Below are 24,009 nucleotides of genomic sequence, written 5' to 3'. Positions count from 1 at the left end.
GAGAGACAAAGTAGGTGAGATAACATATATTTTTTTTATTGGACTAACTTCTGTTGGTGAAAGAGACGCCTTTGAGCCCCACAGAGCTCTTCTTCAGGTTTATGGAGCAAAAAAATGTCTTTTTCACCAGCACAAGTTAGTCCAATAAAAAAAATATTACCTCACCTACCATGTCACGTTCAGCAGAGCAGCAGTCTGCCTGAAGGTAAATGTTGCTCACTATACGCAGGTGAGTGGCTATCTGATCTAGAAACGGAAAGAGCAGAATGAGCTATGGTGGTTCCTCCCCCACCCCCAACCTGATTGCTCTATTTTATTTAAAAAAAAAAAAAAAAAAAAAAGGCCCTCAATCTGTCATCCTGAAATAGCAGTGAAGGAGTGATGGCGTGATGGTGTGGACTGTACAGGCCTGCCCATATCCCACCAGATCAGTCTACACTGTTATTTAGTGCAGGTATGCCTGCCCAAGCTGCAGTCACACCTTCGATTGCAGTGTAAATCTACCCATAGTGACAGTATTGGGTGAGTGGCTGGTTGGAAGACTGATGTTTTGGTTCCGTCCTACCTCCAGAGAAACTAGCAAGTATGCTATGAAGCTCCGTCTTAATTTCCAGGTAAAATTCTGCTTAGCACAATGGTGAGATTATCTTAATATGTAGCACTATAACAAAGTGATGTTTGCATGCAATTAGATACCATAAAGGCTCTATCTCAGGCTTAAATGCATGGATTATAGAAGGAGTGAAGTACCAGGATAGTGATTTGTCAGACTGTTCAATTTCGGTATTAAAAGAAACGCCAAGTTAGTCCTCCTGATAATTAATGAAACCCTAGTTGCAGTTGATTGTTTGTACAATCTGTTGTTTTGACCCAAAGGATGGATACTTTTTTCAGGGGATGGAGGAAAAACAAAGGATAGTCTAAGTAAATCTTCTAATCCATAAATATAAAAGTAGTTGAAGTTATGACATCAAAACTGCAAAAAAGAGCTCTGTTTTAAAACATACACCATTTGCCTCTCCTCAACATATTTATGCATCAACTTCCATTCAGTAATTGTTTACAAATAAAATTTCCTACCCGTCTTGAACGGTCATGTATTGAAAGCTTTTGCTTTTGTGAATCCTCCTGTTTCATGAACTGATCCTATGTGGATCTGAACCTCAGGCAAACTAACTATTTTATCAATAAATCATATTTATTTATTAAATTTCTTGATGCAGCAGTGACCAAGGACGCAGATGCCTGGTGAATTATATGGTTAAATTCTTTTTGACGCTCTTTGGGAGATTGGCATTCAGGTGTACTGGTATTTGGCAAACCATTTTGTGGTCTTCATAGCCCTCCCCTGGTGATATTATTAAGAGTGGTGTTCATGTTGCCTGATATGGGTGGTCCCTCTTTATATTCAAATAGTGTGGCTGCCTGGACTAGAAATGTAACTTAAGTGCCCTTTTCGGTTATTGTTACAAGGATCAGGAAGGTGGCTGACTATTGCTAACCATGTTCCAATGCTAATCCTAAACAAGGTGAAACTGTCCTTTTCCCACTCTCTCTCAAACCTCTAAGGCCTGGTCTATACTACCCGCCTGAATCGGCGGGTAGAAATCGACCTCTCGGGAATCGATTTATCGCGTCCCGTGGGGACGTGACAATCGATCCCCGAATCGGCGCTCTAACTCCACCAGCGGAGGTGGTAGTAAGCGCCGCCGACAAAAAGCGGCAGAAGTCGATTTTGCCGCCGTCTTCACAACGGGGTAAGTCGGCTGTAATACGTCGAATTCAGCTACGCTATTCACGTTGCTGAATTTGCGTATCTTAAACCGACTCCCCGCTGTAGTGTAGATGTACCCTCAGTAAATGAACTGAAACTTGAGAACTGACTCTTGTACCCAAGGTCCTACTTGAGTTTGTGTAACCCATTTGCTGCTAAAGTAACTCATGCATTAATTCATGTAGCTGAGCTGTGCAGAGAATGTCAGCTGGACAACCTTGAGAGAGACCATAATTAAAGTCATGAAGTAATAAGATCTTCCAGGTAAAAGGTTTTCTCAATTTAAATAAGAGGATTTCTGTGGAAAGAAACCATGTTTGTCACTAATATTGCTAACACAATATCTCCGTATAGCCAGTGACTACCCAGCATCTGAAACTGCCTGTTCACATGGGGCCCAGGCTTGTCATGTACACCAGTGTAGTGTGGCAGTAGTCACATTACCATTTTGCTTTGTTAGCCTCTTATACCCACTCTGCACTGGGGGAAACAACTCCCTGTTGCCTTCCACCTTGTGTAACGGGACTTAGTGTGTCTGGTTGCAGATTGTAATAAATACGTATGCAGTAAAATTATTCTAACTTTGTACTACGCCACCCCACCGACAACTATTCTTGTTTTAATAGGTGGGTCAGTCAGAAACCAAACATGTTGTTCTTGATCCTGTGCATCCCGTCAAGTCACAAAAAGCTGAAAGTCCGTTTGCATCTTGTGAAGAGCGATGATCTTTGTACCAAGAGGCAGCATCAGTGATGGCAGATAAGGTAGCCTTGGCTTTAAGCAAAAAAGATTTGCTTTGTCACTGAAACCTCAAAAAGAATCTTGCCAAGTTACTTTGGCCCCAGTTCAACTTGCCTCTTAATAACTGAACACTTATGAAAAAGGGGCTCCACTGCACCTTTTATTTGAAAGTCCTGGAAGGTTTTTTTTGGGATAACTTAAATACCACGGAGGGAGAGGAGTTATTTAAGTGCCAATGTTAAGACAAGAACAAATGGATAGAAACTGGCCATCAATAAGCTTAGGCTTGAAATTAGACAAAGGTTTCTAACGATCAGAGTAGTGAAGTTCAGGACCAGCTTTCCTAGGGGAGCTGTTGGGTGTAAAAAACCTAACCTGTGCTTGATCAGTTTAAGGAGGGGATGATGTGACAAGACTGCCTAAAATGGCATGTGGCCCATCTGCAACTGCTAGTAGCAAAAATCCTCAATGGCTAGAGATGAGGCACAAGATGGGGAGGAGGCAGGTTCTGAGTTACTACAGAATGCTCTTTCCCGGATGTCTGGCTGATGGGTCTTGCTGACATGCTCAGGGTTGAACTGATTGCCATATTTGGGGTCAGGAAGGAATCCCCACTCCCCACCCCCCGGGTCAGATTGGCAGAGACCCTGAGGGGTTTTTCTCTTCCTCTGCACCCTGAGACATGGGTCACTTGCTGGTTTAAACTAGAATAAATGGCAGATACTCTAACTTGAAGACTTAAAATCAGGATTTGAGGACTTGGGTAGCTCAGCTGGAGGGTATGCGTCTATTACAGGAGTGGGTGGGTGAGGTTTTGTGGGCTGCGACGTGCGGGAGGTCAGACTAGATGATCACGATAGCCCCTTCTGGCCTTAAAGTCTGTGTCTTTTAAATCAAAATGGGGTTAAGATTGGAAAACTGGCTGTGTAAAAATGGCACATTAATCAACAGACATGCTCCCTCTGTATCTAGTATAGTATCTGGACTGTCTTTTGAGCATATTTTTGTTTCTACTACTCTTTATTCTAGGTAGCTGCAGTGGCTCTGAAATGTTATGGTGGAGTGAGCTAGGTTCTCCCCTAGTTTGTACATCACTAGTGGACTTGTTAACAAAGGTCTGATTGTAGATTCTCTGTCACTGGTAGTGAAGTAAGCCAGGCTGATTGACAAAGCTGGCGGTTCAGAAGTAAAAAGATGACTTCTCTGACAAAAACTTTGATGTGGAATTCTGATTTTTATAACACAGTAGTATCTGAGCACCTTTCAGTAGTACATTAAAGGACGTGACTAACATCTGTCAGGTATGATTCATTCTCTCTCTCTTTCCCTCATCTTCTCCCGAGGGGGAGAATGGTGTGGGTTGTTGTTTTTTTTTTAAACATGTATGTGCTGTTTGTGTGTTAGAGAAGCCACGGTACAAGGCATGTGCCTTGTCCTTGTGATGAGATTTCTGATGCTCCTTAGTTCCTGTGGGATTTTGCCTTGGACCAGCCCCTGAGAGAGTTCCATCTCCCACACCAACAAACTTTACCTCTATTTTAGATAGTTCCACTTTGCCAGAGAAGCAGAGTTGTGTATCAGAGTCCTCATTACAGAGCCTTAGGCCAGCTCTTAGATATACTTAGCCCAGGCAACTGAGTGCTTTGAAGATAAGAACTCAAACCTTGAACTTGACTTGATATTCTGTGGAAAGCCAGTGTAGCGAGCAGAGGACAGGACGCTCTCAAGACTAAAAATGTAGAACTCTGTAATGCCTCTTTCAGAATATAACCACCGTGTGTCATCTCACTTAACTCTTCTAAAGCACTGAATTTTTTACTTTTTATTTTATTTTTAAGAGGGAGAGAGAGATGGAGGAAGGGGATTTTTGAAAACACCCATAAAATCCTTTGTAAGGGAAAGTAGTTAATGGAGCTACAAAATGCTATAGTTCTGTAAACCTAAAATCATACAGTGGCTTAATTAAAGTTTGAATTGATGTTATAGTCAAGAGTAACAACACCAAAATAAAACCCCTTTCAAATGTGCTTGACTTGATTGTAAACGTTTGACAAACTTGAAAATGTGTATGGTACATTTAAATAAAAACGCACAGACTTAAAACATTTTCAGATATAAACCAACGTTGGTGTAGAGAGCCATAAAATGTTTTTTCTCTTTCTAAAGATGTTTAGAAAAATAAATATCTGAGTTGAGAAGAAATGCCTTCTAAACCTCTGACTCTGAAAATGGAGTACTTCATCCAGTGTGTCTGTTAGCTCTTGTTACTAATAGATGTACTTCTACTGCTTTCCTTTGTATTTTGAAATCATTTAGAAGCTACCCTGAATAGGTAAATGTGTAATGTAAACAAAGTTCATTATAGCTGACAAATTTGAAATGTTTATCAAACCTGAGGGACTGCGGGCGGGAAAGAATCCTCATCTGTGTTTTATTTGTTTCCCAGCTTTGAAAGTCTTGAAGTTGATTAAAGGCTTTACAGTCACACAAGGGTATAGCTTTGCCAATAGTTTATTTTTTGGTTTTAAACAAATAATGGGGCTACTCCTTGGTCTTTGTTAAATATTGGATCTCCTATATCTTACTAGAACTTGAGTAAAATAAAATGTTGTTCTAAGGTATGAAAAAGTGCCTGTCATCATAGTTTTTTTTTTTTTTTTCTTAAAGCAGCATTTGATAGGAAAGAACAGTTTTGTAGGTTTTTAAATTTTTTTTTTATTCTTTATTTTTTAAAGCAACCAGGGTGAAAACAATGTGTGCATAGTAACAGGAAAACAGTAATTGGGGCATCAGGACATGACTTAATTTGAGTGCCCATTGATTGTGAAGAGTTTTTAATCTTGCTTGGACTAATTCCCATGTATTCCATGAAGGTTAGATCAGGTGGTTTAGCCACTAGCTAACAATGGCTTTGTGACTTTCCACATGAAAGTATAAATATGTAGTTGATGATGATGATGATAAAGCCTTCAAAATTAAAACCTGGATGCAAACAATGTTTCTTCCCCTCAAAATGTTACCCAAAACTCTTGCTTTGTTTTGTTAAGCCATTTGTCTTTTCTTGTCTCTCCTCCTCCCGCACTGCCTGCAAAGTGCCCCAGAAGCTGTATCAGATATTCATTCTGCACCTGTATCAGATATTCACTCTGTACTCTTCACTTAGTATCTCCCCAGTAGGAGCTCCAGGATGAAACTGACTACAACTGTGTCCATTTCACTCAGCTGTTGGGACTGGAATTGTGCTGCCTAGAGCTGCACAGCTCTTTGTGTGACCCTACCCTGTAGGACTGCACCACAGGCAATTTCAAAACTTCAGGGGAAGGTACGGGAGAACAGTTTGGATCTCTTAAACTGTATATCAATTTTAACTCCACTCTGTTCATTCTGTAACGGAATAAAACCAGTTATCTTAACCATGGCTGAAAAGGTTACTTAAAAAAAAAAAAAAAAGAAACTTACAATCCTAAATGGAGGATTTATTTGTTCAAGGAGTTGAATTTTGTACTTGTAGCAATGCATCGTTCCAGGACCATCCCCACTCCCCTTTGTCCCACAAATGATCTATAATTGAATAACTGGTATTTGAACATAAATAAGGCTATGTTTTAGTCACTGATATTTTTAGTCAGGTCACGGACCATAAACAAAAATTTACAGGCCGTGACCTGTTCATGACTTATACTAAAAATACCCGCCCCGACTAAAATTTGGGTGAGGAGCTGTGGGTACTCGGTGTGTGTGTGTGCGCGTGCGTGCCGTGGGTGCTGCAGGATGTGGCCCGGGACCCCCGCTGGCACTGGGCGAAGGGGGAGAGGGGGCGGGTGTTGGCAGGGCTGGCAGGTGCTTCCTACCCGGCTCCGTGTCCCTGCAACTCCTAGGCAGGGGCAGGGGCTCCGTTGCTCCCTGCATAAGCGCCGGCTGCTGCAGCTCCCTTTAGCCAGGAGCTGCAGGGGTGGGGCCTGCAGGCATGGGCAGCACGCGGCGCAGAGGCTCCCCTGCCGTCCCGGCCCCTTCGCTCTCTAGGAGCGACAGGGGGTCCATGCCAGTGGGAGCCAGGGAACCCCGCACCCTGAGGTAAGCCGCCTCTCCCCCCCCCCCCCGGACTCTCCAACCTCTAGCCCTGAGCCCCCTCCCACACACCCAAACTGCTGCTGCTGGCCCGGGCAGCCCCTGAGCCAGCCCCAGCCACTGCAAAAGTCATGTAGGTCACGGAATCCGTAACTTCCGTGACAGACTTGCAGCCTTAAACATAAGTGACCAAATTACTTTTAAAACCCTTACAGGGAGAGAGCTGTACTGCACATTAGGGCTCTGATCCTGCAGAGGCTTAGGCACATGCTTAACTTCACACATTCTGAGTAGCTCTGTTGACTTTAATGGGAACTATTCATGGTGTGTGTCACAGTTCAGGGAAGCTGCTCCGGTATTTCCCCTTAGGGGTTCGGCGAGGGCACCCACTCTCAGACTTCTGGCACCCCAATTATCTGTTCTCTTGGGTGGAGACCTGCTTCTCTCTCTTCTGAATGGGTTATTTCCAGGCTTTCACTTGGCTATTCCCAGCAAAAGAATGTCTAAGCAGACCTGCTTTGCTTCTCTCCTCAGACATGGTACACATTGTGATTGGCACAGTTAAGAACATTGGTCTGACCTAGTATAGCCATTCTTATCATTCATCTAGCCCAGTATGCTGTCTTCTGGCATTGGCCAATGCCAGATGCTTCAAAGGGAGTGAACAGAGCAGGGTAATTATCAAGTGGTCTATCCCTTGTCTTCTGGTCCCAGCATCTGACAGTCACAGGTTTAGGGACACCCAGAGTATGGGATTGCATCCCTGACCATCTTGGCTAATAGTCATTGTTGGACCTATCTTCCATGAACTTACCTAATTCTTTTTTTAACCCAGTTATGGTTTTGCCTTCACAACACCCCCTGGCAATGAGTTCCACAGGTTAACTGTGTAGTGCAAAGTAGTACTTCCTTTTTGTTTGTTTTATACCTGCTGCCTATTAATTTTGTTGGGTGACCCCTGGTTCCTGTGGTATGTTACCATACAGCTGTTTCTAAGATCTGGTCTACTCTTAAAAATTAGGTCGCTTTAACTAAGTTGGTCAGGGGTGTGAAAAATCCGCACCCCTGAGTAGCAGAGTTAAGCCGACTTAAGTCCCCCTGTAGACAGTGCTAGGTCAATGGAAGAATTGTTCCATTGACCTAGCTACTGCTTCTCAAAGAGGTGGATTACCTCCGTGAGCATGGGAAAATCCCTCCGTCAGCGTAGGTAATGCCTATGCTGAAGCGCTACAGGGGTGCAGCCGCAGTGGCACAGAAGTGCCATTGTAACGTTTTAAATTAAGAGAAGCCTTAAGCAAGCAGATGTATTCTTACAGTGAAAGCATCCCAGAGCAAACATATTAAAAACAATAAAAGAACCTACACACCTGACAAAGGCTCTGATTGGCAATTAGTCCTTCAAACCCCACTCAGGAATGGTCCCCAAGGTCATAAGTTCATTGCAGCTCCAGCTCAGAACAAGCACTCAGTTTTGTGAGGCCTAAGTGGGCCAAAGTCCATCCAACCCTTCCCTGAGGATTGGGGCTTCCCTTGGACCAGAAGGCCTGTCCATTTGCTGGAGTGGAAAGGAAGCCCTCAGCCAGTTTAAAGCAAGACTATTTATCCAAAAATCCTTTCTTTGTCTATTGGTCCCAGGAGAATCCAGTTTGAATTAGTATATGTGGACCTCTCCGTGTGTGTGTTCCTCTCGAGCCATTACAATCTGAATGAATTTGCCTACTAAACCCCTGCTATTCTCCTATTTACCCTTCCTATGGAAATATAGACAGTCCCTCAGTAACACACAGACAATTGCATTTTTAATACAATGGACTCCAGAGAAACTAAATTCAATTCAATAAGGCTTGTGCAGGATATTACAGGGTACTGTCATATCTGTCACAATTCTGAGTAGCTCTGACTTCAATGGCAAGTACTCCTGGTGTGTAAAGTTAAGCATGTGTATAAGTTTTTGCAAGATCAGGGCAAAATAAAGTAGCTCAACCAATTTTGAGACAAATAGGGGAATAACAAGTTTCTTACATCTCAGTAAGTCTTCATTAAAACTGTATTCTGTAAAATGCATCCTTATGCTTTTCACATACTACATAATCATAATTAACAATGTAACACTTCCACCTAATGCTTCTAAATTAATAATCTGGATTGACAAAACACTAATTTGGGTCAAAGGATACTTTAGTTTTCCCTAGGTTTGTATTCTTAATGTTGGCAGCATTGATTAATAGTTGGTATGTATGGCATTCTTATAATTTTAGTACAAGCTCAGCTTTTTGTTTTGTGTGTGTTCATATTGGCTATTGCTTTAACTGAGGTGAGTTAAACTGGGAAACCATGTCCTTACACTCTTATTTTTCTTTGCAGAGCCCTGAAACCAAAAAGCTCACAAGTTCCTTCTCAGTGAATTTGCTCATTATTTGTGAGCGTGGTCATGTTACTTGGAGGCAGAAGATGACTTTTAGCCTTTAAAAATAACTTTGATTATTTAAAAATTGTTTAGGGTTGTCTAACAAATCTAAACTGTGAAATAATTAGATCATAAACTTATGGTGTATTAAGTGCAGTACTACTCTTGGATCATTACCAGGTGCTTTGTTTTTGCCTCTTTCCTTACAGAATGACTTTCAAGGATCTGGATGTACGGTTAGATTCTGAAGTGTTGCACTAGCTGAAACTCCTTTACTTTTATTTCTGATCCTAAAAAACGCCTGGAGGAAACTAGGGGATTGTGTTCGGTACAGATTTTTTGAGGTATGATTTAAACCCCCATCCCTGTGGTATCAGACTAACACATTCTATATCACTTTGTTAGATCTTCAGTGTCAGTTGAAGCATGGCTAGTTTCACTGAACTAATGAGGCTTTATTAATTTAGGATTTTTTTATTGGAAAAACTAGGCTTCTTCTTAATCACTAATTCTAGACTTAGTACTTGTATAGTTCCTTCCATTAGAGTATCCCTAAGTGTTTCACCTACATTAATTGTGTGGAGATTTTTTTCTTTAAGCCTCAGTCTCCTTGGGATGTTAAGTATGGGAGATAATATCCCTGTTTTTACAAGTAACTGAGGCATTTAGAGGTTAAAATGCAGTTCTGGTCTGAAAAGTGGTCCCCTGTTCTCCAGTCTTTGAATAGAGCTGTTACTATTATAATTTACTTGTATTACTGTACTGCCTAAAGGCCAAATGAGGGGTAGGCACTGTACAAACAAGGTACGACTTCACTGCAGAGTTAACGTAGGTGATTGGCGCCTGGGTTGACCTGGTTTGGGGGTGAATATCCAAACTGCAAAGCCGTATTTTGTCCTCACTCCCCCATGTGTGTGGCTTCTGGGGACGTAGCCCTTGGTTCTTGGTGCTGCAGTAAGCTGAGCTGCTCTATGATTCTTTCCTAGGGAATTGTGGGAGAACTTGCCTGTGCTTCTGGGAGCGTAGGGGGATTGTGGGGAAAGCACTGGACTGTTGGCACTCGACTGGTTTAGTCTGTCCTCACTGCAAAGCAGGCAGGTTACCAGCCTGAGTGAAAGCAGCCTTAGCCCCAGCCAAGCCAGCTAGCCTCGGTGTAAAGCATGTACTACACTTGAGTGAGAGGTTTTTGTGTGTGGACGGAAGTCAGCTTAAGGGCAATATTTTGCAGTGAAAACAAGCCCAGAGAAACAGTCCCTGCCTCAAAGAGCTTACAGACAAGACACAGGATGGGGGAAAGGGATATAACATGCAGGTGGAATGAATGGTATGATGGTCTGCAAACTTCATGTTAGAGCTGCAATGTACGCTGTTCTGAGAGACTAAAGTTGGGCCTGGGGAGACAGCCCAATTGCCCTTCTCTTTTTAAAACCAAGCCACGGGCGTGTGGAGAAAAGAGGCAGGAGGCTAGCAAGCTCTGAGGGAGGGCAGGCAACATCATTGGGCTGGTTTCTGGTTTGACTGCTGGGCCTGCGGGCCTGCTGATTCTTCCCGCCAGCTATCTGTCTTGGTGTGTGTGTCCTTGTTTTTAGGAGTATGGTTCTGGTGGCAGGGGAGCAGCCTGGCACAAGAGCCATCCCTCTTCTCCTCCATGCCATAGATCGCCCTAGATGGTGACGGTGGCTACTGTCTGAAACAGCAACTGATCTCAGGCCACTGTTGCTGCCCACCTTCCCATAGACCCTGGAAGAAGAAACAGTTAGGATGAGAGTTGCTCACAATTTAAAACTAAACATACCTCTTAAATCTGAAAGATGAGTTCTTGCTAACCCTGACAATTGGAGTTCACTTGCTGCATTTTAAAGTAACTAAGAAGAAATGAGTCACACCTAGTCATAGATAAAATTGGTCCAGATGCAGAAGTCCAAACAAGCCATCCATACTGCTTAGGCCCTGTGGTTTCTGTGCTTATCCTGACTTGCCAGCTGCAATACGTGCTGTTGGGATAAGCAGGGGCTACTGAATCTAGTGGCCCAAAAACATCACAGGGGCAGCAGCCACTATACCAGCCTCCCAAACCAGTCACTCGGGGCATGTGGACGGGGGCTGGGGGGATGGAGATTGTGCTGCAGCTATGAGGCCTGGCGTGCAAGTTTGGAGATGTGTGCAGGTTCCGTTGGTTCACTCCCTTTGGAGTTTATTGCACAGAGTTCAGTTCAGGGTAGGTGCAGGGAGAGGTGAACTTCATCCATGCTGAGCAACTGTGACATCCTCCAGAGGTGAAAAGGAAACGTTTGTCTGCATTGCCTGTCTGCATATTAAACCAGTGGATTTTAGGTTGTAGTCTGGGCTACTGATAATCCATGGAGTGCTTCCTTTAGATCTCTTATGGTGTCTGGGTTAGATAGTGCTGGCTTGGCTCTGTGATAATAGGAGTTCAGGCAGTTTGTGCAGTGAAAAGAACTGGGGCTTGGAAAAGCAGCTGGCGGCTGGCTCCTCCTTTGCTGCTAGTAAAGGCTACTACTCAGAGGAGGAAGTGAGGAACCTGGAGCTTTCTTCGGGGATCAAAGGTGGGACTGGAGCTGCCAGACTCCAGTGGAAGAGAGAAATGCCCAGGGGAGAAGAGAATAAGGCAGCTGGTTGACTTGTGCAGGGCAGAAGAGGAACTGGTGGCTGGACTGGATGTGCAGGGGAGAACAGAACAAGGAAGCATGCGCAGAGGGAGGAGAAAGGGATGAATGGAAGAGAAGCAGGGAGACTGGAACGGATGTTCATGAGAGGGGGGACATTAAATGAGCAGCGCAAATGCAGCCTGTGTCTGACTGTTCTTCACAAAAGACAAACTTTTCACACCAGACTGCTAAGAAACAAACAAATGCTAATTCCATATAAGGCGTACGCTATTGCTTTGGTTGCCAGGTGCTCCAAGGGTGTTAGGTGAGTGCACGTAGGTGAGGAGTGAAATGCTCTCTTAAATGTGGCCCCCGCTGGAGAAAGTTTGAGATGCCCTGTATTGGATTGCCCTGCTCCTTGTTAAGTTGCTCAACTGACTCTTCCCCTTCCTCTCTATCCCACCCTTCCTAAGTGTAGTAAACACTCCTTGCCTTTTGCACCTGAAAGGTGAAAGTAAAACATGTCATAACTAAGTGGCTACTTAATTGCTGGTACTAATAAAGCACTGTAGTAGTAATAGCAGTGTGTATTATTAAAGAGAGTTTTATTAAGAATTAAAATATAATACAGCAAGACTATTCATTTAGCAGAAACATATTTAAGAGTTTGTTTTCTTTTAATGAAATAAGTTTGGAGTACTGTGTATATATGTAACATGTTCAGATCAATACATCTTTATTTCTTTGTCACTTAATTTAAAAGGTTTAGGTATATGTACAAAAAATACAACACATCTATTTTTTTTACATGAGCTCTGCTGTATTAAAAGAGTAATTTAAATGCAGAACAGTGCTCATCACTGTAGCAAGAACATAGGACTGGAAGGGACCATGTCTCATAATGGGGACAGTGTGTATTCCGGAGCAATGTTCTCTACCTGAAGAATAGAGCTCAACTATATTATGTGCATATTTTTATTTTGTGTTATCTTGTGCAGTTCCTGAAAGAAGAAATGAAAACCTTTCTAATTCCAAAGCAAATTTCTTGGCAGGGCTTCTTAAAACTTATTCCATTTTTTTTTTAAATAACCAAAGGAAACTGAATCTGAGCATTCTCAGTTGTCAGAGCTCTGTCCTACTGCTTTGATTTAATTGAGGGTAATATTACAATCTCATCAAGTCTTAAATGGGCAGCTGCATGTTCTATAGCAGGAATTCTTGAACCTATTCAAAAAAAAATTTTATTTTAGTAATCCAAAATCCAAGCATTCAGTAAATGTACTTTTAAAAAATCTTACTGCATGAGAAGTGGCTAAGAGACTTTTACATATTCATGGGGGAACTAGATTTATGTAAAGGATGTGGCTGAATTACAGCTGAATCTGAGCTGGAATAGCTTTTGCCTCTGAGATAGGAGAGACAATAAGCTCTTAATTCTGTACCAAGTATACATGTTGACCCCATGACAGAGATGGAAAGAATGTCTGAGGAGGGGCCTTGGTTTTGTGGCTTTCTTTTTGATGTTGTGGAATAAAAATCTGTCCTGCCACTGCTTTCTGCTCTTTTAGCAGACCAGGCAAACAGAGGATGTCTTCCCGAATACTGGATAGTTGCTTTCTGCTCTTGGGAAAATAACTTAATGACTCCATGTACCAGGGGGTGTATCTGCAGCCACCATACTGCCTAGCATTGTATAGTGATCTGAAGAAGAACTCTGTGTAGCTCAAAAGTGTGTCTCTTTCTCCAGCACAAGCTGGTCCAATAGAAAATATTATCTCACGAACCTTGTCTCTCTAATATTCTGGGATGAATACGGCTGCAGCAATACTGCAAACAACAGTGTTGTCTAAATGCATTCCTGGAAAATCTGAGTAGCTGTCCCATATCCCTTCACTGGAGTTAGGGTACCTGTTGGACATGCACACAGAGTGGCACAATAGCATTGCTCTCTGGATGGCATACCACGTGGCTGAGATGAAGGAGGGCCAGACCAGTTACACCAGGGGTTCTCAAACTGGGGGTCGGGACCCCTCTGGGGATCACGAGGTTATTACGTGTGGGGGTTGCGAGCTGTCAGCCTTTACCCCAAACCCTGTTTTGCCTCCAGCATTTATAATCCTGTTAAATATCTATAAAAAAGTGTTTGTAATTCATAAGGGGGGGTCGCACTGAGGCTTGCTGCGTCAAAGGGGTCACCAGTACAAAAGTTTGCTGTGCTGATGGCGTATGGAAAGGCAAACGTATTGCTAAAAGCAAGGCTTTCACAGAACCATCGGCATCACCGGTATTTTTTGTAGAGGGACAGTGGGTCAGCAGTGACTGTACAATGCCAGAAGCAGTGGGTTTACAGTGGGGCAGAAAACTATCTTCTTGATGGTACCGCCAACCCCTTCTAAATGACAACACTTAAATCTGCCCACTCTGAAATTGGAACTTTGCTGAAGTGAATCTTCAGTTGCAATGTGGGCAGAGCCTTAATAGAACTGACTCATATGCAAAACTCATAACTGTAGTGTTCTCACCCTTAAGGGCTGTCTATTATCACTAACTGCTCCTTGCTTTGTATTCCTTAATTCTTTGAGACCACAGTATGGTATCAAAGGATACAACTGACTCTAATTCACTTTTAGAGCACTGGTTCTCAACCAGGAATACGTACATGTACTATGGGGGTATGTGGAGGTCTTCCAGGTAAGGTCGGCAGTTCTGGTTGGATGAATTCCTGGAGGTTTCATCACATGACATAATCTTTAATTAAAGATTCATCTTTAATTCCTGGAGACTCCAGCACAATCCTGGAGGGTTGGCAACTGTGTCCCCAGGGGGTACATCAACTCATCTAGATTTTGCCTAGTTTTACAATGGGCTATATAAAAAGCACTAGCAAAATCAATACAAACTAAAATTTCATATAGACAATGACTGTTTATACTGCTCTACATACTGTACGCTGAAATGTAATACAATATTTTATACTCCAGTTGATTTATTTTATAATTACACGGTCAAAATGAGAAAGTAAACAATTTTTCAGTCATAGTGTGCTGTGACACTTATGTATTTTTATGTCTGATTTTGTAAGCAGATAGTTTTGAAGTGAGGTGAAACTTGGGTTACTTGGGGGGAGGGAAGACAAATCAGACTCCTGAAAGGGTACAGTAGTCTGGAAAGGTTGAGAGCCACTGTTCTAGAGTACAAGTGTATCATCAGTTGAGCTTGCAGAGTGATGATATAACTTCTGATTTGCTGTTGGCATTATAAACTCTATAACGGGATTGCAATACAGTAATTAGTTTCCTAATTAGATTTGATTCTTATATATTACTGAAAACCTGGTGTGTGCTTTCTGAAGTGTGTGACCTGCAAATAACATTTTAAAAATGTCCTTTAATCATTGAACTTATTTTTTTTTGTTTACACTTATTAAACAGTCTAACTAAAATCCCTTTTGTTTCTTGAGTCTTGTGGTGTCATAACTTCATGAGTTTGGCATTCATCATAGAGTTTTTGGAGGTAGGCAACACTTTAGTTTGTGTAGAAAACAAATCTTATTTTTTACATGGGTTTAAGTGTTCAAATTTTATGTCAGACCTTCTATATACATAAAATAGCAATAAATAAATAAAAGGGGCATAATTGGAGGCACAAAACCAACTTTTTTCCTTTTTGCTGATCATCTTCAGGAACATGTGTGCAGAATGAGTATTTATTTGGGGGGTGGAGAGAATATTCGGTCCATGAGGAGTTGTGTGGCCCAATATGCTAATAAAACTCATAAAATGCCTCTAAAATGTTTATTCAAAGTGGCATGTCTCGCTTACTGTAGCTGTGTGGGTGGACTGTCCTTGAATTTTGTAGACTTAATTTAGTACTACACAATACCCAGTGATGGAAAACAGCTATAAATTGTCTGTGCGCAGCCATGCATTATTGATAAAGGGTAGAATAAACTCCACAATTTCTTTATTTGATGTTGTCAGCACAACAGCTGGTTGATTTGTTTAGGTATTTTTCTATTTGAAGGTTTAAAGTGGCACTGTCAACTTCACCTTTTGGGCCTAAATTTTGCTTTTTTTGAAAACAAGTTCTTATAAAACCTAAGCAAAATATTTATATAAATTAGAAATAACAGTAGCATTGAAAATACCTTTTGTGTGTGTGTGTGTGTGTTTTGTTTTTTGTTTTTAAGCAAACACTTCCCTGTAGTGTTTGATCCCCAATTATTGCAGTACTAAACCTGACAGTGAACTGGACTGTACTGAAATTGTCTTTAATTGTCCAAACTGATCAGAAGTGCAAAAAGTAAATGGAACAGAGAGTGACATGTTAACTGGATTTTTAAAATGCTTCCATTTAATCATATACATTGTTTGGAGCATGATTAAATAAACTCCTTTAGAACATATTTCTGAAAGTCACTGAATAAATGTTTAAGGATCTGTTCAACAGACTGGAAACTATAAAAACTTGCTAACAGAAAACTTTGCAAGTGCCCAGTCTTTACAACAGAAATCCAACTTAGAATATTCTTTTTACACTAAAATTCCTGAAATTATAGTTTCCCTTCCTGATTTCAAATTCCCTTTATCTTGTTAGAATAGTAGTTTATGGTAAACAAATAGAGAGAGATAATCCCATGTTTGGAAAGATAATCTCCCCCTCCATATTCTAATATAGGAAGACTTCAGAATAGTGTGTTGTAATTGTGGAATCGTATGCTGGCTGCTTCCCTCAAAAAAGTATAAGGGTAGTGAAAGGTGAATTTAAATCCATTTGAGATCTTAATGCACTTTGCTTTTTTTTTTTTTTTTTGAAGGCTTTCCATCATTGCTTAAAGGAACTGCTGAGTGTTAACTCTTCATTTTAGTTTTCCATATTTTTCTGCCTTTAAGATAAGAAGTCACAAAGCAATTAAATTGGTCGTGTAGTTTCAATCAGGAGGCAGGAAAAGCTAACCAGAGAAAGGACTAACATGATTGACAGAGGCCTGCAGAAGATTTACATTGAGAATAACTCATTCTTCAAAACTTTTTCATTTTCTGATGGAAATTGTGGGGTAAATCAAATACAGTGGCTATGAATGATTAAAATGCAGAAGTTATGAATTCTTATTGACTTTGTAAATCTTTAACTCCTTCACCTTAACATAACATCATTTCTTTCAAAGGGGTATTGGGGCTTTGGGGATTTAAACAGAGCATCAACATCTTGAAGTGAACTATTTTAACAATCAGGATTATGAATTTAATGGCAACGCTTAATGGAGAGAAAGCTGAGGTTGAGGAAGAGAAGCACATTTTCCATGGTTTATCTAGTAAGTCTCAAATATCTATTGTCAAGGTATGTGATGTGCCATTCTCAACTGTAAACAGCCATACAGTATATATCGCCTCATGCAAGCCAGACTTTCTACTGGCAACTAAAAATTGTGCATTCATAGAAGCAGAGAGATTTAAATGTGATCTAACAAAAGAGCACAAATATTGGCTTATTGACACACTATAAAACAGTTTTGTTTTTTCTTCCAGCAACTATGAAACTAGTTGGTGCCCCTTTGTAGGACAAAAAGAATGTTAACTCTCTTCATATCCTTCTGAACTTGTTACGCTGAAATCTTTGGAATCAAGGAAAATAGTAGAGGAACAATCTCAACTAATTTGGGAGACCAGTTCTTCCAAATGTCTCCCTTTTCTAAAGATGATTAATTAAATGTTCAGTATAATTCTGGTGAAATATTTTATTGGCAACAGGACTTATTCCTCCTTTTAAAATCTTATTTTTCCTCCCAGAATTGCCCTCTATGGCCTAAATTGATCCCCTTGTAGCTCATCTTGAAATTCAACTCTTACATTAAAGTTAAATCAAAATAGGGAACATGGAACAACATAAAATACAATGGGCCTGATTCGCCTCTCAGGGCTAGTCTACACTATCCGCCTGGATCAGCGGGTAGAAATCGATCTCTTGGGGATCGATTTATCGCGTCTCATCTAGACGGATAAATCGATTCGCGTACTCCCACCTCGTCAGGAGGAGTAAGCGCCGTCAACGGGGGTGCCGCGGCGGTCAATTTGCCGCCGTCCTCACAGCAGGGTAAGTCGAATAGGATATGTCGAATTCAGCTACGCTATTCGCGTAGCTGAATTTGCGTGTCTTAAATCGATCCCTCCCCCTAGTGTAGACCTAGCCTCATTTACAGCTATTTAACTCCATTAAGGTGAGTGGAGTAACTCTGCACTTACCTGTTGTAAGTGAAAGAAGAACCAGGCCTCATTTGTCTTTAAAGTATTTAAAATAGTTTTATGCTTCCTCATATAACATATGAAAAATTTCCTTCCCTAGTCCAAATGGCTCAGTGGTTATCAAAAGATGCTCAGTTACATGGCAGATAAAACTTGGGTTGGAAATCTCATAGTGAACTGTATGTAGGTCTCATTTTACATCATTAACAGCAAATGGAAGGGCTTGAGGGGCAGTGTAGAGTAGAGACCAGCTATCCTGTGTTTGTCAGTGTGATACACGGACATGATGGAGCTGTCAGGCCAGTTTTGTCCCCAAATTTGTTTTGTGAAAATGAAGATGAACTTTTTTTTAAGTCCATGAATAAATAATACAAGATTTATAAAAAAGTGAAATTCTGCTCTGAAAATGGCATCGTGAGTGTTTCATGTCTGTCTTACTGGTTTCCATATCATACTTCCTCAAGTTACAAATGATGGGTATTTATTTTTTATTTGTTTGTTTGTTTAAATTCCAAGCCCTGTGAATTCAAGTGGGGAAGCTGAATGCCAAGCTGGCTGCTGTATCACCCTTGGTAAGATCCTGCCCTGCTAAATTCTGTCCTCAGTTATAGCTATGCACTACCATTGTCTTCAGTGAGATAGGACTGCAGTTAGAACTAGAACAGCATCTGTGCTATGTCCGCAAAGTTTTCTGTAGTGCTCTAACTGTCGTTTCTAAGCACAACAGGTACAGCTGTGTTTGAGAACATGGTTACAAAATAATGTGTGAAAATCAGGCCCAAGGGGTCTTCAAGTCAAGCATTAAGAATCAGTGACCACTTCTGAAAATGCTGGTCTAAGTGACTGATCCTGGAAATACACCATTACTAGTGTGTAAAATGTTTTCAGGCGGTAGTCCTATACCTTGAGGAGAATACCAGGAAAAGGAGAAAAGAAGAGTGAGAGAGGATAGCATGATTAGCTGTACGCTTGGGAGACCATGTGTGTCTAGAGTTAACTGTGTGGGCAAGCTGTTTTGTAGCCTCCTTCTTCCAGTATGGTTGTATCAAAAATGATGTGTCCTTTGTTAACAACTCTGATATGTAAGATAGAATTTGTTTGTGAACAAATGATGTGACTGTGCTTTCAACCACTTACAAAATCATTTTTCAAACTGGTATGGATGGGGCCTTCTTAGTGCAACTTCTAACTCCATAAAATCTGATCCTTTTTTTCCCCCCAGTCAAAGAATTGAGTAAATAAGATCAGTTTCAGATACCCCAAATTTGCCTAGACACATAAGAACTCCTGCATTAAAGATTAAGTAATACGCTCAAAAATATTTAATTATTGTTAATATTAGATTCTGCCACTATTTTGTCTTGTGCCGGCCAAATGAATTGTCTTCCTAAAAACATTCAGTAATAATCCTACATGAAAGATGCTGCCTGAGGGTGGAATTACGAACCATAAATTAGGGTGTTTTTTTTTAAATTAGGAGACTGTAATCAAGAATGAGCACAACCTTGTACTTCATGTTTTAGTGGGACCCCATGAATGATAGCCCTCCATTTGAGGTACCTTACTAATGGGGAGCTGCCCCTACTTTTGTGAGCCTTGATATTTCTTCTAAACCAGTAGGTTAATTTTTTTTCAGAAGTTGTCACATAAAGCTGGAGGGTACAATAATGAAGGACTTTAACGCCTCATGAATCCCTTGTTCCTGTGTTCTGCCTGTCCTTCCTCAGCCTCCACCTTTTGACACCTTGCTCTGGCTAAGAGATAGCGTGTGAAAAGGTGCAAGACACACACTGCAGTTCAAGATGATGAATGCTCTCTTACAGTAACAGCTTTGTCTCAATCAGAACTTCACTCTTGAAAATTTTGGCCTATGCTCAGGGAGAAATCTAACTACCTGGCTGTTTGATAACATGTAAAGCCAGACATCAAAGAACTAGGTTACAAAGATAACTTAATGTCAAGAAAGAAGAGCCTTCCACCGGAGAAGAATCTCCTATTACTCAAGAAGCCTGGAACTCTAGCAAACCCTCTAGCTAGGGAAGACGGACATTACTATCATACAAGCATCAGAAATGCATTATTAACTTTTTTTTTTTTCCAAAAAAGTTCTGTTATGATGTTTACAATATTATTTCACTAAAATTAGCTCTCTTCCAGGCCTAGTAGAATGTGTTTGTGATCCAGGGGAAATCTCCTCTTTCCAGTGGATATAGAACACCATGTCTAATTTAACAGGGTTGCAAGGTATCAGACCTGTCATTGGGGAAGGAAGGATTATTGCTTACTTTGGACTAATTAAAATTTGTGGGGAAAGCAGGATGCAGTTTTCCGAAAAGCTGCTCTTCATTATGAATAATGCTGCCATCCCAAACTCATTCCAAAAAACACTCTGTTACATCATCATGGGTCTATATTCCCTCTTGGCTCCCTTCAAATTTGGTATTAAAATCAAAATGCTAACTTTTTTTAAATAAAAAAGATGGGTTACTAGACCAGCACTGCTGATATTTAAAGTGTGTTTCAGATACAAGAAGGGGAGAAGCCATGGAGAACCCGTACTTCAAGGATGATGTAGTAATGATGGGTTTGCTGCACAGGAAGGAGTTTAGCTCACTTCATCTAGTCAGACTTGGCAGTGGGAGTACACATCTCTTTACTGGTTTTCTGGCTGTTTTTTTAAGGTGTTCAGAGAGTTCCCTCTAGTTCTGTTCATGTTGAGATTAGGCAGGTAAGCATTGATTTTTTTTTTTTTTTAAATGTGAAGTAGTATAGATTTGGCTGGTGAGTCCGTATACCTAGGGTTGGTTTTTAATAACAAAGGACAAAGAATCAATATCGTTTCTTAAACATGTAAAGTTTTAATCAGTCTCTTGTGAAAACAAGTGACTGTTATTGCCTCACCTTTGATATTAGGATCACAAAGGGGAATGTCTAAAACAGCTTGGTTACAACTTAATACTGATCTAACATAAAAATAGAGGCGTACACAGGACTGATGTATTTAAAGTTACCTTTTCCCCCTCTAATGGCATAGGAAATGTAGCACCCCAATATCTAGAGAATATCACTGATAAATGCACACTACAAATGCATGGATGTGTAGGGAAGCTCACAAGGAAGCAGTGTGGTCTAAAGGAAATAACACAGAGTTAGAAGATAAGAATTTTTGGGCTTCTATCTTGGCTTTGCCACTGATTTGCTTCCTGGTCTTGAGCAAGTCACGTCACTGCTCTGCTTCGGTTCTTCATATCAAATCAGCCATAGTTACTTCTCTATCTGACTAGGATGTTGTGGTGGTGTGCTGTCTGTTCCGAACTTTGAACAAGTAAAATGCCATATAAATGATGAATATTTCACAAATGTATATGAAAGGTTTGTGGGGGGGTGTTAATGACAAATACAGCAACAAAGCCTCATCACTCCAAAAGTTTTGAAAGGAATATTCAGGTTCTTATTTTGCAGCTGAAACAAGGCTCAGAGATTGGCGCTCTCGTCCTTCCCCTTGCGTAGGTGGGCCTACTAAACATAATGTAGGTGGGCCTACTAAACATGGTCTACTAAACACGATGTCACTTTTTTTTGGGTTGTGATTTAGCAAGACACTTGTCTAAAGACTTTTAGACAGTGACAGTACTAGTGAATCTTTTAGCAAGTCATGTATCTTCTTAAAGGCTTGCACATGTTCTTTATGCAGCAGCGTTGTAGACTATGGGAAATTTTTTGCTTAATCGCCGTGTTTAGCCAGGTTTGTAACTGTCAAAGTGAGCTAGTTCATATATTTAAAAAGGTATACCCAAAGCTACATATCCAATGTACATGGTGTAATGTAAAGAGAAAATACATGTTGAAAGGGTGATAAGGGATAACAGATCTTCTTCAGAAGACATTGGGCCAAACTATTGTCCCATTTGTGAATGTTCCTCTAAATCAGTGTATAATCTGTGATGATGCATAGAAAATAACGGGGATGGAACTAGTGTGTTCAGGCTTCTGTTGGATGCTTTGTCTGGAAAAAAAGAAAGGTTTTAGATGCCTGGAGCAGAAGTTAGTTTGAACAAAAACTGAACAGAGTTAATTTAATTGTCTTGAAGCAGAAAGCTTAAATCAGTGGTTCTCAACCAGGGGTCTGGGGATCCCTGGAAGGCCATGAGCAGGTTTCAGGAGGTCCGCCAAGCATTAGACTTGCTAGGGCCCAGGGCAGAAAGCCGCAGTCCCACCACCTCATCACCTCTGGCTAAAGCCGAAGCCTGAGCAACTTAGTTTTGTGTTGCACCATATGGTGTGGGACCCCAGGCAATTGCCCTCTTTGCTACCCCCCTAACACCAGCCTTGGTTTTTATATGCAGAAAAACAGTGGTTGTGGCACAACTGGGCCATGGAGTTTTTATAGTATGTTGGGGGGAGGGGAGAGCTCAGAAAGAAAACGGTTGAGAACCCGTGGCTTTAAAGGTAAATTGAAAAGTGAAAGAGACATGGTCAACCTGAAACCTACTCACTCTCAAAGTGATTCATAGGTAGTTTCTGATACTACACTAATCATCTGCAAGTCTGTGTCCCTGCCAATTTTCATGGTCTTCTCAACCAAAGTTTATATATTTTTTAAAAACACTGTTCTCTCTCCTGTTGCTATTTGGAGGATCCATACAAACAAATGGGGAAGTGAACTGAGTGATTACAGCAGGGGTAGGCAGCCTATGGCATCCGTGCCGAAGGCGGCATGCGAGCTGATTTTCAGTGGCACTCACACTGCCCGGGTCCTGGCCACCGGTCTGGGGGGCTCTGCATTTTAATTTAATTTTAAATGAAGCTTCTTAAACATTTTAAAAAACTTATTTACTTTACATACAACAATAGTTTAGTTATATATTATAAACTTATAGAAAGAGACCTTCTAAAACGTTAAAATGCATTACTGGCACATGAAACCTTAAATCAGAGTGAATAAATGAAGACCCGGCACACCACTTCTGAAAGGTTGCTGACCCCTGGATTACAGGGGAAATGGACAATTCACAATTTGAAAAGAAAGAGACTTTTGCTTCCATTTCTGTTAGTATCTCATAAGACACAATAAAAGGTAAAATATTTTCGGACAGCAATGTGACTCTTTTTTCCTAAATTGGAAGTACTCATTTTAAGATGGTAATTACTTTCTGTATGTATGGATCAACACCATTAACAAACCATAGGAAAAAATGTAGCTGCCTTGCTTTTTAGAGTGTAAATTAATAAAGTAGCTTGCCAAATATCTTGAGAACACTGGCTTTGCTTCGAATGCCTGGCAGCAATCTAATTGGTATGACTTTCTGCTGATCAGGTCAGGGCTAGATTTGAAAAAGGAGGAGGGGATGAAAACTTGTGAGTCAGTTGGTTAGTCACTGGTATCTTAATCCAAAGTTCACAATTTTCTTTTCCTCAAGAAGAGGGAACTTTGAGGCTTTGTAGTAACATTGTTATGAAGAAATCTAAAGTTAGGGGCAGATGTTTGTATTTGACTAATCCAGACATGTACTTAGCTTGAAGGTTGGGTTTTTTGGTTTGGGGTTTGTTTTTTTTAAAGCCATGAACCTTAGTAACTTCCACAGTTATGCTATAAATCCTAGAGATATGTGAATATGTTTGAGAAAGTAAAGAGTTGTTGGGAGAACACGAAAGCATCTATTTTAAGGTGCACCCAGTACATTTGTTTTGATGCAAATGTTTTTGTTTTCTTGGAGGAGGGTCAGGGGGATTGAAAATGGAAAATAATTTTTCACAAATACATCTGTATTTTCACCACCATAAAAGCTTTGGTAAGGTCTTCTAACTCAGTAACTGTATGGTATCGTGGTATTACTGGAGAGTTGACACATCACATTTTGTCAGTGTTTCCTTTTAGAGCAGGCTGCAGCAATGACCCCAAAACAGATTAGCAAATAAGTAGCAAGGCAGTCATTCATAAAGCCATGTCAGTAAATCCCACACCACTAAATTAATGGAAAAAAAGGATTCTTGAGACATCGCTTAGCATTTGTCTTTTATGAAAGGTCTGTTTCTTTAGTGGTGTGTGTGTGTGTTCCTTTCTTGCTAAGTATTATTTAATCTGAGACATTCTCCTTCACTGTGAACTCCCATACTTTCAATACACTAAGGAAAACACTGGTCTCAAAGGTCAGCCTTTACTTTAAA

The 24,009-nt window shown here is 40.8% G+C and overlaps 1 protein-coding gene across 19 annotated transcripts in view; it reads left to right on the top strand.

Annotated features, from left to right (window-relative positions):
• The window catches only part of KANK1 (KN motif and ankyrin repeat domains 1), a 168,085-nt gene that overhangs the window by 35,123 nt on the left and 108,953 nt on the right, over nt 1–24,009 (top strand). For 2 of the 19 annotated variants that reach the window (XM_065550442.1, XM_005296757.5), the window contains exons 2-3: nt 2,401–2,538; nt 9,200–9,334. The exons of 12 other annotated variants lie outside the window; for them this stretch is intronic. The gene's annotated coding sequence lies outside the window, so the exon portion shown is untranslated. Of the gene's footprint in view, nt 1–2,400; nt 2,539–5,678; nt 5,838–9,199; nt 9,335–24,009 lie in introns of all 19 variants that reach the window. 5 more of the 19 variants (XM_042850628.2, XM_024103338.3, XM_065550441.1 and 2 more) reach the window with 3 other exon arrangements.

This window comes from Chrysemys picta, chromosome 6, assembly GCF_011386835.1.
Source record: "Chrysemys picta bellii isolate R12L10 chromosome 6, ASM1138683v2, whole genome shotgun sequence".
NCBI lineage: Eukaryota > Metazoa > Chordata > Testudines > Emydidae > Chrysemys > Chrysemys picta.
The sequence above is the reverse complement of the archived record's forward strand: the minus strand, read 5'-3'. Positions and strand labels throughout refer to the sequence as shown.